The following is a 21,838-nucleotide window of genomic DNA, read 5'->3' as shown; positions in this document are numbered from 1 at the left end:
ATTTTCTAGTGTTTCCAAAAGCTGAGATAAGATAAATTTATCACAATACTTTTACAGGCCAAAATAGTTTACAATTTTAGTTTACAACTGCTCAAGACCAAGTACGATATATACATACAGCGTACATACATTATAACAAAAACTACACAATATGGTATACTAAATATACCCGATGACATCTCAAAATGTGGTACAAGGAGCCTACTCTGCTGCTCTGTCCATCTGTCTACCTACGACAGTAATGAAAAAGCTATCGCTGAATAAAATTTACTCAGTGGTGCACAATAACAATTTAAAATGCTGTATATATAAAACTTTTATTGACAATTTACAATTCAATCAATTCACAATTTTTTAAAGCTCATATAACACAAATTTGATCAAATAACTGAATAACACAGTGTTGCCAATCAATAACACAATTTGTTCAAATAACTGAATAACACAGTTTTGCCAATCAATAACACAATTTAGGCCATGACACAAATTTTTTCGAACATGCTGTGTGTACATCACGACAAGGCACACACACCTCACTAATCGAAATCAATGAGGGAGGAAGCTAGCTAGATAATGAGAACTCATCCACACTCACCTCATACTGGCAAGTCAAAGAGAGAGGAATATAATCACACTCACCCCATAAATGGAGGAGGAACATAATATCATTGTCATGCCAAGTGTGAATCAAAATAATTCCAAATCACAATATTTCATGCAAATCACAAATCACATTTTATCTCAAAATTTCCATTTGCAAAGTAGGCAACACAATAATTTCCAAAGCCAAAATAATCAAAAACTATTTATAACTTATTTCTCCAAATAAATTTTTTGGTAAAAGTAGTGAATATAAAAAGTATTGTGTATAAACCTCTGATATATGCCTCTTAGCCCTAACTCAGTGTTCCTTATGCTTCTCAATATCCTTTTCAACTGAAACACACAATTTAAAGTGTTTCAGTACTCAATGTGTGACACCCCTTACCCGTCTACAGTATATCCGAGTAAGTTATGTCACACGGTGTACCGGAACACTCTATTTTATCTTAATTAATTTTTATCATAGTTTTGAATATAACTTGTGAAATATAATTCATTTAAGTCATTTATTGAAATTATAATTTATTTGAGGTTCCGAAAATTTTATATGTGAAAAACACTTCCTCGGAACCTGTGAAAAACACTTCCAAAATCATTTCCAAACAATTCCAACTCCATTTCATCAACAAAGTCTTAATATGATTTTCAACAACCTTTCCATTACTCAAACATTCATTTCTCATGGTACTCATATACAAACAATAAATACTCGAATTTTCCATTCATAACCATAATTTTTCATTATATACATGAACATCAAAATACATTACATAAGTTCAATTACATATGAGAAAATAAAAGTTAGTTACAAAATACCAAAATGAAACCTAGTGTCCTACCAATGCACTGTAGATGGTGAGGTGACACGGACACTATGCAAAGCTGCAGGAGGTCTCACCCAGTCTGCGGTCTACTGGGCTCTCGGTCAGTATCTTCAGAACCTACGCGTGGCAAAAGCAACGCGCTAAGCAATAATGCTTAGTGGTGCAATAATAAAATAAAAGGAAATAACAGAAAATAAATGTGTATTGAATGTATCGATGTCTTACATGTTTTGTACTTGTTATATTCATTATTTCATTAAATTTATCCACTTTCATTTTTGGTTGCCCAAGTAACCTATCTTTGGGCGATCGATGGATAAAGTAGTGGCCCAGCCTTTGGGTATCTAGTACCTCGGGCCGTCACACCATCGGTCACATATGCATCTCCGTGTGTATGAGCGGCTAATAAATCAGTAATGACAATAGGCACAAGGCCAAATATCAACACAATGTCAGAATGGCTAAAAGCCATGAAATCACGAATGGCATAATGCCATGTGCAGTACTGCTAACTGAACCCTATTGGCATGCCAAACTATCCAAACCAATCTTGTTAGGTATACTAGGGCATTTGATACTTTTGAATTCTTCAATTTTTGAATTTCAAGTTTTGGTGTCACTATTCACTTCACTAGTCAACAAAAATGTTGACTTTTGGTCTAGGGCTCCTAGTTGCGAGAAGTGCAACTTCCCTTTGGGTTACCCATTGCTTGGGCACCGGCTCATTTAACTTGGTTGTATTTAATTTCTAAAATTTTTACTAAATTTTTCTTATTAATATTTGAGTTAATTATGGTTCCTCACTTTAGTTTAAATATTTTTCTGAACGTTCTAGCTGTCCGAACCGACACCGGTCACCGGAATAGTAAAATGTACGGAGTTGCTACCGGGAGGGTGTTACAACTCTTCCCCTCTAATTTAAATTTTGTCCTCGCCTGATGCAAACAGTTGAGGGAACTGTTGCCTCATCGTCTCTTCACTTTCCCAAGTTGCCTCCTCGGTGTTGTGGTGCCTCCAAAGCACTTTCACCAGTGGAATCTGCTTATTCCTCAATTCTTTCACTTCCCGAGCCAGAATCCGTATGGGTTCTTCTTCATATGTCAAATCCGGTTGTACTTCAATTTCTTCCATGGAGATGACATGTGAAGGATCTGAGCGGTATCTTCTTAGCATAGACACGTGGAACACATTGTGGATCTTGTCCAGCTCTGGTGGTAAAGCTAGCCTATAGGCCACTGGACCCACACGTTCAATGACTTCATATGGGCCAATGAACCTAGGGCTTAGCTTACCTTTCCTTCCAAACATCAATACCTTCTTCCACGGTGATACCTTGAGGAACACTTTGTCGCCAACCACATATTCTATTTCTTTTCTCTTCAGGTCGGCATAAGATTTCTGTCTATCTGAGGCAACCTTCAGATTGGCTTTGATTAGTTTTACTTTCTCCTCAGTCTGCTTTACCAGGTCTGGCCCTACCAGTTTGTCTTCGCCCAATTCAGTCCAGCACACTGGAGTTCTACATTTTCTCCCATACAGTGCTTCATATGGGGCCATTTGGATGTTAGCTTGGTAGCTATTATTGTATGCAAATTCTGCCAGTGGGAGGTATCTATCCCAACTTCCCTCAAACTCAATGACACAACCCCTCAGCATATCCTCAAGGACCTGGCATATATTTCATGTTATTATTATCATTTTAATTCAATATTTGTATCAATTCCATTGGTTTCAATTGTTTACCTGGATTACTCTTTCTGATTGCCCATCCGTCTGAGGATGGAAAGCTGTGCTGAAGTGGAGTTGTGTACCCAAGGACTCATGCAACTTCTTCCAAAATCTCGATGTAAACCTTGGGTCTCGATCAGATATGATGGAAAGTGGAATTCCATGCAGTCTAACTATCTCACTGATATACAATTCTGCTAACTTCTCCAGTGAGTAGTCAGTCCTAACTGGCAGAAAGTGTGCTGACTTAGTCAATCTATCTACTATCACCCATACTGCATCATGTTTCTTCTGGGTGAGAGGTAGACCACTTACAAAATCCATGGTAACCCGATCCCATTTCCATTCAGGTATGCGTAGGCTGTAGCAAACCCGATGGAACTTGATGTTCTGCCTTGAATTGCTGACATATCAAATATTTAGTCACATAGTCAGCTATGTCTTTCTTCATACCAGGCCACCAATACTGAAGCTTCAGATCTTGATACATCTTTGTACTTCCTGGGTGCATAGCATAAACACTGGTATGTGCCTCTTTCAGAATACTGGCTTTCAATTCCCCATTATCTGGTACACATACTCTTCCTTTGTAGTAGAGACACCCATCTACTTTCACCTCATAGTCAGTTGCTTTTCCCTCAGAGATTTTGCTCATAATAGCCATTAGCTTCTTATCTACTTTCTGCCCATCTAAAATCTGCTGTAACAGGTTTGGCCTCACTTGCAACTAAGCCAAAATAGCTCCATCTCAAACCAAAGATAGACGGGCATTCAATGATCTCAAAGCTGTGATGGATTTTCTGCTCAAAGCATCAGCAACTACATTTGCCTTCTCAGGATGGTAGTAAATTACACAATCATAATCCTTCAGGAACTCAATCCATCGTCTTTGTCTAAGGTTGAGCTCCTTCTGGGTTGGCAAGTATTTCAGGCTTTTGTGGTCCGTGTAAATGTAGCACTTTTCACCATACAAGTAATGCTTCCATATCTTCAGTGTGAAGATAATTGCTGCAAGCTCTAGATCATGGGTAGGGTAATTTTGTTCATGTGGCCTTAGCTGCCTGGAAGCATAAGCGACCACCTTCCCCTCTTGCATCAATACACACCCTAACCCATTATGAGAGGCATCATTGTAGACCACAAAGTCCTATCACGACCTTTGTTGTGTGCTGCTGGTGCCTCTGTCAACATAGCCTTCAACTTCTCAAAGCTGTGCGACACTTGTCATTCCAGTCAAATCTGACATTCTTGTGTAACAACTTGGTCATTGGAGCAGCTATTAAGGAAAATCCCTTCACAAATCTCCTGTAATACCCAGCTAGCCCCAAGAAGCTTCTGACCTCAGTTGTATTTCTGGGAGGCTTCCATTCCATCACTACTTCTATTTTCTTGGGATCCACCCTAATCCCATCAACTGACACTATGTGTCCAAGGAATGCAACCTCATTCAACCAGAAGTCACACTTGGACAACTTAGCATACAGCTTCTTTTCTCTCAGAGATTGCAAAATAATCCTCAAATGCTCATCATGTTCTTCCCTGGTCTTGGAATACACCAGAATATCATCAATAAAGACCACTACGAACCGATCTAGGTATGGATGGAAGATACGGTTCATAAGGTCCATAAATGCCACTGGTGCATTTGTTAGGCCAAAGGGCATCACCAGAAACTCATAATGCCCATACCGGGTTCTGAATGTAGTCTTTAGCACATCTACATCCTTCACCCTCAACTGATGATACCCTGATCTGAGATCAATCTTATAAAATACTCCTGCTCCCTTCAACTGATCAAACAGATCATCAATTCTAGGCAACGGATATTTGTTCTTCACAGTCACTTTATTCAACTGCCGGTAATCGATACATAGCCTCAAAGTCCCATCCTTTTTCTTTACAAACAGCACTGGAGCTCCCCATGGTGACACACTGGGGCATATAAACCCCTTATCAAGTAACTCTTGCAACTGAGTTTTCAACTCCCTCAATTCCGTGGGTGCCATCCTATAAGGAGCAATGGAAATGGGTCTTTGTACGAGCGATGTCTCAATAGCAAATTCAACTTCCCTTTCTGGTGGCAAACCAGGAAACTCTTCAGGAAATACCTCTGGGAAGTCTCTTACTGTGGGTATATCACTCAGGTTTGGCTTAGCCTGCTTAGTATCCACCACATGTGCTAGGTAGGCTTCACAGCCTTTTCTCATCATTCTTCTTGCAACTGTGGCTGAGATGACATTAGACAAGAAATCTGTCCTTTCCCCCACAACTGTGATCTCATTACCCTCAGAAGTTTTCAAAGAAATCCTCTTCAGTTTACAATCAACTATTGGCTGATGACGTGACAACCAATCCATTCCCAAAATCACATCAAACTTGTGGAAGGGTAACTCAATCAGATCTGCCAAAAATTCATACCCCTGAATCCTTAACGGGCAACCTTTATATACTTTGTTCACCACTGCACTGTGGCCCAATGGATTAGTGACCAGAATGTCTTGGTCACTCTCCCCTACTAGTATCCCCCTTTCTACAGGTAGCTTGATGCAGATGTTTGAATGAGTGGATCCTGGATCCACTAATGCATGCACAGATGTATTGTAAAGGGAGAACGTACCCCTTATGACGTCCGGGGCATCTTGCTCCTCCTGAGCTCTCATGACATAAGCTCTGGCAGGTGGTCTGTTATCAGGCCTCTCTGCTGGCTCAGATGCAGGCCTCTGTGATGGTCCCACTGCGTCAGATTTGCCAGATTTCCTACCCCTTTGTGGTGCAGGAGCAGGTCTGTCTGCTTGTGTTGGAGCAGCTGTAGTAGTTCTGCGTGGACAGTTCTTCAACTGATGCTCTGTTGACCCACACCTTAAGCAGGCACCAGTCACTCTCCAACACTCTCCCTTATGCCATTTCAAACAATGTGGACATACAGAAGATACTGGGGCTGGTCCCCTGAACCCCATCCCTGGAGAGCTGCCCACTGATGGTGTGGACTGACCTCTCCTAGGGGTAGCGTAACTGGGCCCTTGGTGACCCTGACCTTGTGGTTGACCTGAACTCTGTGCAGGTGGACCCTTGAACTTCTTCCCAAATGCAGGAGATGAACTAGACTGACCTGGTCCCCTCTTCTGCTGTCTCTCTTTTCTGGTCTGCTCACTTATTCTAACCTTTTCAACCTTTATTGCAGCTTCCACTAACTTGGTGAAGTCTGTGATTCCCAAGGCAGTGATCATGATCTTTATATTGTCATTTAATCCTTCTTCAAATCTCTTACACCTTTCGGCCTCATTAGGGACTATCTCCCTTCCATAGCGGCTCAATCTGACGAATTCCTTCTCATACTCGGCCACTGACAGCTGTCTCTGCCTCAGATTAATGAACTCTCTTCCAAGTATACACTACCCACATATTTCTTCTTGAATTCAGAGAGGAAGAAGTCCCAAGTTATAACTTCTGGCTGCACTTCACTGGATACCGTGTCCCACCATTCATATGCATCATCTTGCAAAAGAGATACAGCAGCCTCTAAATTTTGCTCTGGGGTACAGTGGAGTTGTTTTAAAACTCTACATTGCATTCAACCAATTCGTACAGCAATGTAATCATCTTCTCTCTTGCCAAAGAAGTCCACTGCTCCAAACTTTCTCAATTTTTCTTGATATGATTTTGGTTGTGGAGGTGGTGGTGGTGCTACTGGCATTACCCCGGCCATTTGTCTGAAGAATTCGGCCATTTGCTGGAACATGGCTTGTGGAGGTGGCGAGCTCTGCTTGAGTCGGTGAGCAGATTCTCCCATACCCCCAGTCTCAGCTGCTGCAGGTGGAGCATGACTCTCCACTTCCTCCTCAACTGCCCTCTGAGATGTAGGGTCTATATCCTATTCAAAATAAGAAAGACAAACAAATCTGCATTAGTGTCACCTCGACTCTTACAAATGCAATGCATGGTATGGACTCAATCTAGGCCCAGAAACGCCTAAACCGTGCTCTGATACCACTAAATGTGACACCCCTTACCCGTCTACAATATATCCGAGTAAGTTATGTCACACGGTGTATCGGAACACTCTATTTTATCTTAATTAATTTTTATCATAGTTTTGAATATAACTTATGAAATATAATTCATTTAAGTCATTTATTGAAATTATAATTTATTTGAGGTTCCGAAAATTTTATAGAAAATCCGTGATCTGGCTAAAAATGGAGAAAGCAGTTCTTCGGAACCTGTGAAAAACACTTCCAAAATCATTTCCAAACAATTCCAACTCCATTTCATCAACAAAGTCTCAATATGATTTTCAACAACCTTTCCATTACTCAAACATTCATTTCTCATGGTACTCATATACAAACAATAAATACTCAAATTTTCCATTCATAGCCACAATTTTTCATTATATACATGAACATCAAAATACATTACATAAGTTCAATTACATATGAGAAAATAAAAGTTAGTTACAAAATATCAAAATGAAACCTAGTGTCCTACCAATGCACTGTAGATGGTGAGGTGACACGGACACTATGCAAAGCTGCAGGAGGTCTCACCCAGTCTGCGGTCTACTGGGCTCTTGGTCAGTATCTTCAGAACCTACGCGTGGCAAAAGCAACGCGCTAAGCAATAATGCATAGTGGTGCAATAATAAAATAAAAGGAAATAACAGAAAATAAATATGTATTGAATGTATCGATGTCTTACATGTTTTATACTTGTTATATTCATTATTTCATTAAATTTATCCACTTTCATTTTTGGTTGCCCAAGTAACCTATACTGGACGACTGGACTGGATAAACGGGTAAACTGGCACTGGGTATCTAGTACCTCGGGCCGTCACACCATCGGTCACATATGCATCTCCCGATGTGCAACAGAACAGCTAATAAACTGTAATGACAATAGGCACAAGGCCAAATATCAACACAATGTCAGAATGGCTAAAAGCCATGAAATCACAGAATGGCATAATGCCATGTGCAGTACTGCTAACTGAACCCTATTGGCATGCCAAACTATCCAAACCAATCTTGTTAGGTATACTAGGGCATTTGATACTTTTGAATTCTTCAATTTTTGAATTTCAAGTTTTGGTGTCACTATTCACTTCACTAGTCAACAAAAATGTTGACTTTTGCATAAAAAATAGGTACATTGGTTTTAATATTCCCAATGTACCACATTTTGCATTCAAAACTTGTTGGAATTAATCACCAATACCATTTCTAAGCTTAAAACTAAGGGAGCATGATTTTCAGTTTTTGTACCATAACTTTACTGTTCCATTAGTTACTTTTGCAATGGGAATTTGAGAAAGTGATAAACATAAAAGTTGTTTCTTATTTTGTCTAGTTGAATTTATTTTTTTGAATCACTTCATTTGGAGTTTTGTAGCTCCAGTTATGGTCCAAAAACCACAGCTGGCCAGATTGAAAAATTGCAGAACTGACCATATCTACAATGCAGTGAACAGTGACTGCAACCGCCTTGTTGGATAGGTTCTGGTCATAATTTGGGGTAGGTTTCTTTATGAAAGTTGTTGGTCTATATCTTAACTTGTTGTTGTAAAAATTTCAGGTCAATTGGGCCATTCTACAATGAGTTATGGCCAAATGAACAATTACTGTTCATTTGGTCATTCTGCAGAATCGGGTTGCAGGACATCCAGATTGGGGCTAGTTTTTGGTCCACTTGCTGTGGTCTTTTGGGCATGGTTTCTTCACCAAAATTGTGCCATTATGTGTCTAGTTTCATGTCCAATTGACCAAACACCAATTGAACCTACACAACCAAAGTTATGGCTGTCCAAGTAGGCTGGACTCACAGCCACCCTGCTGGTTACACTAGGCAGCATACCAAATCAGTTTGCAATGCCATAATTCACTTCAAGTTGTGGTCAACTTCCCTAAAATGGTCACTAATTGACCATTAAAATGGTCATTTACCATTACATAAGAAAAGTCCAAGTTTCTCTCCCAAAACCCTAATTTCCCATTTCAATTCACACCACACACCTTAGTTAAACACTTTCATTCATTACATATATATATACACTTTAAACACCCTCTCTAGTCCACTCTAAGCCCATCAAAACAATCAAAATCATGACCCTCACTAGGCTGCCGAATTCCATGGGGTACATATACCTAAGTTTTACTTCATTTAAGTTACACTTTCACACTCATTTTAAGTCCCTAACATGGAATAAGAGAGATATATACATAAATAAGCACTAACCTTGAATGGGGCAGAATTTTCTCAAGCTTAAACTTCACTTTCTTTCCTTTTTTAGGCTGCCAAACACTTTAGCAAGGTTGGGTGACCAATTTTAGTGAAGGGACCTAAGGGTTTTGGGGTAAAGTTAGAAAGATCTTTAAGCTAAAATGAAGAAGAGAAATGGAGGGCTTTCATGGCTATGTGGTGCAGCTGGAATGAGGGAAGAAGATGGCTGATGGCTTTTTAATTTTTTCCTTCATTTTATCCTCTTTTAAGTGGTATTTAATAGCTTGTTAAAATTTGATTGGTTGGGAGTAAGTAAATGACATCATGTGATGTCATTATCCCTAATTTCCCTTATTTTTTTTCTTTTCTTTTCTACTAACTTTAAATTAATTTTTCATCAACATTAATTCATATTTTATGTCATAATAATTATTTACTCAACTGGACAAGTCAGCCAAAAATCATCTCTGAAGGCGAAATGACCAAAATGCCCTCTGTTTAGCTTAACGGGTCAAAATTGTCTGTACCGATTGAAAAATTTTTCTAAATATTTTCTTGGCATTCTAATGCCATAGGAACCTCAATGACCCTTCTCTGGAGTCCCAAAAATTATTTTATGAATTTTTCCCCGGGTCTAGGACTCCTAGTTGTGAGAACCGCAACTTCCCTCTGGGTTACCCATCGCTTGGGCACCGGCTCATTTAACTTGGTTGTATTTTATTTCTAAAATTTTTACTAAATTTTTCTTATTAATATTTGAGTTAATTATGGTTCCTCACTTTAGTTTAAATATTTTTCCGAACGTTCTAGCTGTTCGGACTGACACCGGTCACCGGAACAGTAGAATGTACGGGCTTGCTATCGGGAGGGTGTTACACAATGAATTCGTTTCTAATAATAAAATCCAATGTTTAAATTTTCTAGGTACTATTCCCTTCAATTCATTTCATTAGTTAACCTATAATGTTGACCCTTGATACACTCTAAGTGAGTCAATTCTAATGTTACCAATATGTCACATTTTATAGCCCTTTAGTGCTGGTATATGTTACCAATTTTATTTCCAAGTGTATTGCATTTTATTGCAATTTATCGAATTTCGATGTACTATTTTGACCTAGCCGGACGACCTAGTTCCCTCGGTTTTTGGGTTTTGGTCCAAAATACAAACTTGTAGGTCTATGTTTTATTGCACGCAGGGCAAAATTTCAAGTCATTCTGAGTTGTGTAGACCAAGATATGGTCAATTTACCAATGCTGGACAGAATGTACCAAAATGGTAGGTTTAGGTCATTTTTAGGACACTTTTGGTTCGGCCAATTTTGGTACCTGAAATTGTGCAAGCTATTTGGCTTGGTTCTGGCCATTTTTGGGCTTTGGTATCTTCATAAGAATGGTAGATCTATGTCTAAAATATTCATGGTAAAAATTTCAGGTCAATTGGACCTGTTTTGAGTGCGTTATGGCCAAAACACTAACTACTGCCCAAATGGTCAATTTTCAGGCTTTAAAGTCACTAATCCGGATTTGGTTATTTTTCAAGTTACCTTCTAGGAAGAATTTTGGTAAGCTTCCTTTAAGAAAGTTGGCACATTTTGTGCCTAGTTTCACCTCCAATTGGTCTCATACCAATTGGAGTCACACACTTACGGTTCTAAGTCAAAACACACACTGCCCTACTGCACACTTCTCATCACTTACCAATTACATATTCAACACTTACCAAACTTCTTCCTTCATGCCAATTCTAGTTTGTACCTTACCATTAACACATTTAACAACACATTTTGGTCATTTTGGATAGCTTGTAACCATTCTCAATATCCACACTATAACACAGAATTTTCCAAAGTCCATTTACACCATTTAACCACACGAACATACCCCATTTACATACCCAATTCCAAACCATTATACACATATCCATGCTGCCATTAATAACAACATCTTAAACAACCATATACAAGTAAAAACAAGCTACATATACTGAATTTCCATGGCTGCCAAAATGGCTCAACTCTAATAATTTGTCAAACATCAAAATCTCTTCCATAAAACAACTACCCACAACTTTGTTTACACTTTTAATGAAACAAGAATTAAAAAGACTCACTTATCACTTTTGAAGTTCTTCAAAACCTCACCAAAACTTATCCTTCTTGCTCCTAATATGCTGCCCAAAGTATGGTGATCAAGTTTAATGAAGAAACCTAATGGAAAAAGTGGCTAAAACATACTTGCATAGAGCTCTCACCATGGATGGCTATGGAGGTTTTCTCCAAAGGTTTGGTTCGGTTAGTTCTCTTCCTAAGGTTGAAGACAAATGCTGCACCTCTCAAGTGTCCCTTTAGGTGTCCAAATGTTGAAGTTAGTGGAGCACTATCTAACATTTTAATGGTTATTTATTGAGTTTCCAATTTTTGCAATTTGGCCACCACACTTTCACTATTTACATAATGTATCTTATTTTAATTTTTCATGACATTTTCATGACATTTTCAAAGTTTAATATCATTGCTATTATTTTTTCTTTGTTTTTATTATATTTTTTTTCTTGTATTTCATTATTTTATGTCTCCTCACTAACTTTTAAATGTAGTTCTAGGCATTCTAGCTGTTCGGACCGACACTGGTCACCGGAACAGTAGAACGCACTACCGAACATAGGAGTGTTACATTCTAGCTCTAGAGGTAATGCCAACCGATATGCCAAAGGACCCACTCTTTCCAAAACCTCATATGGTCCGATAAAGCGAGAACTCAGTTTCCCCTTTTTGCCAAATCTCATAATCCTCTTCTAAGGAGAAACTTTGAGGAATACCTTATCACCCACTGCATATTCAATATCTCTTCTCTTCAAATCAATATAGGACTTCTGCCAGTCTAATGCAGGTTTGAGTCAATCTCTGATCAATCTAATCTTTTCCTCTGTCTGCTGAACAATTTCTAGGCCAATGATCTTTCCTTCACCTACTTTATCCTGACATAGGGGAGTTTTGCACTTTCTGCCATACAAAGCTTCATATGGAGGTATCTCAATGCTTGATTGGTGGTTGTTGTTATAAGAAAACTCAATCAAAGGCAAGTGTGTATCGAAACTACCTTCAAACTCAATCACACAAGCTCGTAGCATATCCTCCAAGATCTGAATTACCGTCCCAGACTGGCCATCTATCTATGGGTGGAATGCCGTGCTGAAGTTCAATCTAGTTCCTAGGGCTCTCTGAAGACTACCCTAGAATCTAGAAGTGAACCTAGGATCTCTGTTTGATACAATCGATACTAGCACTCTATGTAGTCTTACAATCTCATCTATGTACAATCTGGCCAATCTTTCCAGGCTATAGTCCATCCGAACTGGCAGAAAGTGAACAGACTTGATCAGTCAGTCAACTATAACCCATACTACATCATGACTATTCTGTGTCCTCGGAAGTCCCATAACAAAATCCATAGTTATCCGTTCCCATTTCCACTCTGGTACTGGCAATGGATGTAACAAACCAGCTGGTACTTGATGTTCTGCCTTCACTTGCTAACAAGTTAGGCATTTGGAGATAAAATCAGCAACATCCCTTTTCATACCCATCCACCAGTAATACTCTTTTAGTCCTCTGTACATTTTAGTTCCACTAGGGTGCATAGCAAAAGGAGACTCATGTGCTTCCTTTATAATGATCTGTCTCAATTCCACATCATTAATAACGCACATTCTGCCCTGATGTAGTAGTAAATCATCATCTCTCACAGAAAATTTAGGTTTCTTGCCCTGCTGGACTTTTTTCAGTAGCTTCTAATATTTTTCATCATTATGAGCAGCCATTCTGATCTGATCTATCAACACTGGTTGTAGATGCCATGCAACCACTGTCTGTCCCTCATCATCAATCTCCAAACTGGCATGCTGTGCTTTCAACTCATGTACCATGGACAAAGGAGAAACTCTAAGACTTGCCATAGTCTTGTGACTTAAGGCGTCAGCCATCACATTTGCTTTCCCTGGCTGATAGTCTATTAAGCAATCATAGTCTTTAATCAGTTCTAACCATCTCCTCTATCTTAAGTTCAATTCCTTCTGAGTGCCCAAATACTTTAAGCTTTTGTGATCTGTGTAGATATAACACTTCTCCTCATATAAGTAATGTCTCCAGATCTTAAGAGCAAATGCAATAGCTGCAAGCTCCAAATCATGTGTTGGGTATTTCCTCTCATGCGGCTTCAGCTTGCATGATGCATATGCAATGACATTTCGATCTTGCATCAATACACAACCTAACCCATTGTGAGAAGCATCACTATAAACTTTATATTCTTTACCCAGAATAGGTAAACTAAGGACTGGAGCTTCAGTGAAACACCTCTTTAACTCATCAAAACTTTGCTAGCATTTATCTGTCCATTAAAATTTCACATCTTTTCGAAGCAGCTTGGTCAGTGGAGAAGCCAACATAGAAAACCCTTTCACAAATGGGCGGTAGTATCCAGCTAAACCCAAAAAACTATGAACTTCAATGATATTCCTAAGTGGCTTCCAATTAAGGATAGCTTCTACCTTGCTGGAATCTACCTTAATCCCTTCAGCTGACACAATATGTCCCAAGAAAGAGATTTCTTTCAACCAAAATTCACATTTCAATAATTTAGTGTATAGCTGTTTCTCCCTCAAAGTCTTTAGCACAATCCGCAGATGTCTGTCATGCTCCTCTGTATTCCTCGAATATATCAAAATATCATTAATAAACACCACCACAAACTGGTTGAGATATGGTCTGAAGATAGTGTTCATCCAATCCATAAAAGTAGCTGGAGCATTAGTTAACTCGAATGGCATTACCAGAAACTCATTGTGGCCATATCGAGTTCTGAAAGTAGTTTTTGGAATACACTGCTCTTGCACTTTCAACTGATAATAACCATATCACAAATTAATTTTGGAGAACATAGCTGCACCCTTCAACCGATCAAACAGATCATCAATGCGAGGCAATAGATATCTGTTCTTTATTGTCACCTTATTTAACAGTCGATAATTAATACATAAGCGGAGAGTGCCATCTTTCTTCTTAACAAACAATACTAGCGCTCCTAAGGTGACACACTAGGGTGGATGAAGCCCTTTTCAAGTAGTTCTTGCAACTGTACCTTCAACTCCTTCAATTCTGCTGGTGCCATTCTATATGGCGTTATGGAGATTGGATCCACACTAGGAATAACATCAATCTCAAATTGCACTTCTCTTTCTAGAGGTAATCCTGACAACTCATCAGAAAACACATATGGAAAGTCACATACTATAGGGATGTCCCTCAATGCTGGGCTCCCCACTTGGGTGTCTACCACATGTGCCAAGTATGCTTCACACCCCTTTCTAATTATTTTTCTGGCTAGTGCAGCCGAAATGATGTTTGATGGCAATAGTGGCCTCTCCCTATGTATTACCACATCACTGTACTGAGGGAGACCAAAAGCGGCTGTCTTCAGTCTACAGTCAATCATGGCGTGATGCCTGGCTAACCAATCCATGCCCAATATGATATCATAATCTCTGAAGGGCATTTTAATCAGATCAGACAGAAAATTATATCCTTATATCACCAAAGGATAATCCCTATACATTTTATTGACCCTGACCTCTTGTCCTAGTGGACTTGTTACTAGCACCTCAAAGTCCATTTTCGTACACGGAAAAACAATGCAATCAATGATGCTAGCACTCATATAGGAGTGGGTAGAACCTTGATCAAATAACACAAACACATCTTGATTAAAAGTTGAGAAGGTACCAGCCACAATATTAGATGTCTCAGCCTCTTCTCTCTGTTTTATTATGTAGATTCTGGTTGAAGCACTACCTTGCTTTGACTGATTCACTGTGCCTTGGCTGCCTGATGGACTATCTCTACCCCTACTTCTACCTCTGCTAGCTAGTTGTGAACCTCTGGTGATAGGATTCTGAACTGATCCTTCTGCAGTAGCAGAAGGTGGCCCAACTCTACAGGTACTGGTGCAATCTTTGGCAAAGTGTCCTGTGCCCCTGCAGTTATAACAGGCTCCTATGGCCTTGTAGCATACCCCACTATGATTTCTTCCACAAGTTTACATGGACAGGGAGGGTAGGAACTTCTAGTAGTATGCTAACCAAATAGAGGAGGTCTCTGTCCCGAAAATCTTTCCCAACCAGACTTTTTACCACCCCTATTTTGTCCCTCAAAGTTCTTTCTCTTTCTAGGAGAACTATTAGAACTCTGATTTACTGACTTCCCCTCTTTCTCTTTTTCTGTCTTCTCTGCTTTCTTTTTCTCTGGGGCTGCTTCTGATTCAATTCTTTCTAATTCAAGTTCTTGAGAAATGAGCTCAGAGAAGTTATTATATTTGAATCCGACCACTTGTAGTCTGAGAATAGGCTTCAAGACGGTTTCAAACCTCTTACATCTTTCCCTGCTAGTAGAAAGGAGACTTCATGCATAGTGGCTCAAGCGGGAAAACTCCCTTTCATATTCTGCCACTGATCTACTTTCCTGTTTCAGACTTAAGAACTCCTGTAGCTTCTAGTCCACATAGGCATCTGGGACATATTTTTATCTGAACTCCCAAAAAAATCATCCCAGGTTAGCACTGGAGGTTCCACCAAACTATGGGAAATGGTTTTCCACCAGTCATATGCATCCCCTTGTAGTAGTGATACTGAATACTCAAATCTTAGCTCGTCTATGCAGTGTAGTTTCTTGAATACTCTATCCATTCTCTCCAACCATTGTTCTGCCTCTAGTGGATCTACTGTCCCCTTAAACTCAGTAGCCCCGTATTTAATTAGCTTATCGTACTACCTAGTTGAAGGCTGTGGTTATGCCACTGGTGTCTATAGTGGGGCTTGAATAGGCATGTTCCCTACCATCTGTTGGAACATCACAGCCATCTGCTGAGCATATTGAGTAGGGAACTGCGGTACTGAGGGGGTTGGTGCAGCTAATCCACTCACATTTTGGAGGGCTAGGGCTTCCCCTTATACCTTAGCCTCTACTGATTGATCAACTGAACAGTCCCCTTCTTCCATAGTCAATTAGAGGATATTATACTTCCTAAGCAAATGACACAAGGAGATTTCCTCCCGTTAGTACATATTTATAATGTAATGTACCGTATGTATCAAACCATGACATTGAGCAGTTGTACTATGAAGAAAGAATATTCAAATTACAGGTCAAAAAAAAAAATTTAAAAACTAGCTCTGATACCACTAAAACATGTCACACCTTACCTCTCCGTAAGGCATAACATGATCCCATAGTATACCTAATGAATTACCAAACTTCGTCTACTGATAACCCATTAAATACACTACAAGGGATTTTAAGCCTTTTCTTATTTCTTTTTACAGTGGTGAGCACTTTTGACAGGTGTTAAATTTTTTTTTTAACTGAAGTGAGACCAAATAACAAATCTGAAGTATCAATAATTTCTATAAAAATTTCGGCAAAGTGCCGTCTATATTTTGAACAAAACAGTTCTTCAAAAACCTGTAAAAAAACTTCCAATATATTTGTTCAATCCCAAACTCTAATATGGCTCAACTCAAATCAGTATTCTTAACACAGTTCAAACTCAATTCAATATCATTTTCAGCAATTCCAAAGATAAAGTGCAAAATAAATGAGTATTTCAAAAGATGAGATGAGAGAAGTATAATACAATATTTTTACAGGCCAAAATAATTTATAATTACAGTTTACAACTGCTCAAGACTAAGTACAATATATACATACAGTTCATATACATTATAACAAAAATTACAAAAAGGTGGTATACTCAATATACCCGGTAGAATCTCAAAAGTGTAGCACAAGCAGCCTACTCTGCTGCTTTATCTGTCTGTCTACCTGCGACAGCAATGAAAAAGCTATCGCTGAGCCAATGTCTCAGTGGTGCACAACATTAACAAAATGCAATTTGAAACCATAAACCATAAATCACATGAACTGTGGATAATTAAAATTATAGTTAATTTTAAAAGACAGAGAATATCATAAAGAATTAAATTCCATTTCACAATGTCTCAAAAAATATCAATAAATCACACACATAGCTTAATCATGATTCCAAAGTCCAATTCATCCCAAAAGCCAATGGCTAATGAGGAATAACATAGCTACCTAGTAATTATATGAGTACTCATCCTATTTGTCCTCAACTGGCACACACCTCAACACTTCAGCCAAAGAGGAAATTCAAAGCCAATTCATCCCACTAGACAAGCTAGCGAGGAATTCAATAAATATACATGATAGTTGTGGTTTCAAACCATTTGCAATATTTTTCAAGCAATAAGTATCCATCAAATTTTATTCAAACAAATTTTCCATAATTTAAGCAATAACATACAAATTGTCATAATTTATTTGAAGTTAAAATTCAAAAGAAATAACTGTTGTGAACAAACTTCTGATGAGTAGCCTCTTGGCCTCGACTCTGTGGTTCTTTCCCCTTTATGGAGTGTTTGCTAACTGAAACACACAATTTAAAGTGTTTCAGTACTCATTTAAATTGTTTCTAATAATCAGGTTCAATAATTAAATTTTGTTAATACTATTACTTTCATTAGTCAACCTATAATGTTGACCTTTAATACACCCTAGGTGAATTAATTTTAATGTTCCCAATATGTCACATTTTATAGTCCTTTAGTATTGGTATATGTTATCAATTTCATTTTTAAGTGTATTGCATTTTATTGCAATTTATCGGATTTTGGTATGCTGTTTGGACCTAGCCAGATGACCTAGTTTTCTCAGTTTCTGAGTTCTGGTCAGAATTACAAACTTGTAGGCCTATGTCTTATTTAACATTTTGCCATAAATTTTAGGTAATTTGGAGTTTACTAGACCAAGTTATGGTCATTTTACCAATGCTGGACAGGTTGCACTAAAATGGCAAACTTAGGTCATTTTTAGGTCACTTCTAATTCTGGCAGATTTTATACTTGAATTTGTGCAAGCATTTTGACTTGCTTATGGTAACTTCTGGATTTTGTGATCTCTACATAAGATGTAGCCCTAAGTCTATGCTTTCCAACGGTATAAATTTCAGGTCATTTGGACCTGTTTTGAGTGAGTTATGGCCGAAAGACTGACTGCTGTTAAAATGGTCAATTTCTAGGTTACCAAGTTTGCAATTATGGATTAGGTCAGTTTTAGTGTCACTTTTCCAATTGGCCTCATACCAATTGGAGTCACACATTAAAGGTTATAGGCTCATTTGCATACTGTCCTTAAATACATTACTTAAACATCTATCAATTGCACTTTACCTTGCTATAAGTCCACTTCTCTACCCAATTCTGATTTGGTATATTACCACATTCATTTATCACTTTACATTATTGTCAACTTGGACAGAATACAATGACCTTTAATACACTAAATATAATCCTAAATTATAAAGTCCATTTATATCAATTTATATACACATAACACTCCCAAATATTGTATATAACTTCCACCACCAAATTACATATATATTCACTACTAAATTATATAAAAATTATGCCACTTTTAGTGCCATAATTTAACAAACCATTCCATAAAATTAAACACTTCTAACTTCACCATAAGGCTGCCCAAATTACGCATATACATCAAGCTTCTATTTTCAATTGACATGTAACACCCCTAAGTTCGGTAGTGCGTTCTACTGCTCCGGTGACCAGTGTTGTCCGGACAGCTAGGATGCCTAGAACCGTACTTCAATATGAGTGAGGAGACATAAAATAATGAAATACAAGAAAAGAAAAACAAAGAAAAAATCATAGTAAAGAAATGTGATCAAGTTAAACGAGCCGGGAAACCTAGCGATGGGTGACCGCACCGGGAAGTCACGGCGTGGACCGTTGACTAGCCCTGGACTGCGGGGAACCCTGGAAAACATTTTTAGGACTTAAATAGACCCTTATTGAAGAATAAATATCATTAGAAAGATCAAAGAAAAATTAAATAATTAGTACAAAGAAAAGTGAGAAATCGAAAAAGCAGGACAAAATACGATTGTTCAGAAAAATCGGGAAAGCCACCCGAACAGGGGCATTATGGTCATTTGACATCCCGAATTGTCTTTTGACCTAAATGTCCATTAAAAATAAATAGTATTACACTTAGAAAATGAAAGGAAAAATTAATTTGGTGGTACCTAAAATAAATAGTGGAAATAATGGGTTAAATGTGGATTAATTGAAAAATTAACTTATAAAATGTTTTAATTTTAGTTAGTGGACCACTATAGGATTTATTAAACATGAAATATGGCTGAAGTGGTCCACTAACCACCTGAAATCCCATCTTCCTCAAAACCTCCCAACATTGCCGAATTGATGAACCCTTGAAAACCTCCATTCACGTTTTCTTTGAGCTTGATCCATCCTCCATTTTCAACTCCAAGCTCTTAGGTCCTTTCATGAAAAATGGTCTACACACCACAAGGAAGATATTGATACCAATTTTGGGAAGTTTGGTGAAGGTTTAGCAAGTTACAAATAAAGGTAAGTTTGTATTTTTGAGAAATCCTTTGTTAAAGTTTATGTTCATGTTATGGGTGTTAGTTTGGTGAAGGAAAATTTTGAGTTTGAAGGGTTATTGTTGTTGTCATTTTGGACAGCCATGGTCACGTTTTTGATGAGGAAATTGTGCATATAATTGTTGAGAAATAATGTTGTTCATGGTGAGTTAGTAACCTAGTGATTTAATGCATGTATATATGGTGAATTATGCACTTTGATGGGAATTAGCATATGGTATGGCAATGTGATGTTGATGAGTGATTTGTGGCAGCTTGTGGACACTTGAGAAATGGTGTATATTGAAGGAAGTGTGGGCAGCATATGGACCTAGAAGGATGGATGTTATGTATGTAAATTAATGTTGTAAAGTGTATGTAAAGTTTGTAATGTTTAGGTGTATTTGTAATGGTACTTAGAATTATAATTGTGAATGATATTTGGTGTGTTAAGGGTGATTGGAATCTGCCCAAAATAATGCAAATGTAATGTAGAAAATGTTGTTGGTAATGTGCCAAAACAGTTTGGTAGGGTATGGAAGTGAACCTTGCAAAGGTAAGTGTGTGTTTGAAGTTTGGGTGTGTAATGCATAGTGAGGGCAGTGTATATTTTGGCCTATAACCTTGAATGTGTAACCTCAATTGGTATGAGACCAATTTGGGGTGAAACTAGGCACAAAATGTGCCAACTTTCATTGAGAAACCATGCCAAAATTCTGCTTGCAAGATGACCTAAAAATTTGACCAATTCGGATTAGATGCAATTAGGACCTGAAAAATGACCAATTGGGCAGCAGTGAGTTTTTAGGCCATAACTCACTCAAACCAGGTCCAATTGACCTGAAATTTTGACCAAGAATAGTTAAGACCCATACCTACAAGTCTTATGAAGACACCAAAGCCCAGAAATGACCATAAGCAAGTCAAACAACTTGTACAAGTTCGGGTCCAACACCTGGCCGAACCAGAATTGACCACTTTGACCTAAAATTGACCTAAAATGGTACCATTTGACCAGCAATAGTGTAATGACCATAACTTGGTCTACTTAACTCGGATTGACCTGAAATTTTGCACCGCGTGCAATAAGACCTAGATCTACAAGTTTGTAGTTTCGACCGAGACCAAAACCGAGGAACTAGATCGTCCGGTTAGGTCAAACCAGTGTTCGGAATCCAAAGAATTTGCATTAAAATGCACTAAACAAGGAAATGACATTGGTAAAACATACCAAACCTAAAACCCTATCTAGTGTGACATATTAACGACACTAAAACCTAATTTACCTAAAACGAATCGAGGGTCGTTATATTAGGTGATTAAGCGAATAATTGAGTTCATTGCATTATTTACTGCACCCATCGATAGAGACAATTTAATTTAGTAATCAAACACTTCAAATTGTGTTTCTCGATTAACAAGGACTCAAAGAAAAGGGAAAGAAATACTGAGTCAAGACCAGAGACAAATATCGAGGTTTGTGCACAACAAGCTGTTTCTTTTGAATTATTTTCAATTGAAATAAATATTGATTATTTGTATATCATTATTTTAAATTGTGGAAATGTGTTTGATGAATATTTATTGATTGAAAAATATTGTGAATAGTTTGAAAGCGTGAAAAATGGTTTGAATGACATTGATGGATACTTATTGATTAAAAAGCATTAGAAATGGTTTGAAACCACCTATCATGTATATTGATTGTATTCCTCTCTAGCTTGTCTAGTGGGATGAATTGAATTCTCTCTGGCTGAAGTGTTGAGGTGTGTGCTGTTGAGGACGAATAGAATGAGTACTCATATTTTTGCTAGCTAGCCATGTTATTCCTCATTAGTCATCGACTTTTGGGATGAATTGAATACCTCATTAGCCATCGGCTTTTGGGATGAATTGAATTATGGATCATGATTAAGTCGTGT

The sequence above is a fragment of the Hevea brasiliensis genome, chromosome 8, assembly GCF_030052815.1.
Source record: "Hevea brasiliensis isolate MT/VB/25A 57/8 chromosome 8, ASM3005281v1, whole genome shotgun sequence".
NCBI lineage: Eukaryota > Viridiplantae > Streptophyta > Magnoliopsida > Malpighiales > Euphorbiaceae > Hevea > Hevea brasiliensis.
This window is presented reverse-complemented; position numbering follows the sequence as displayed.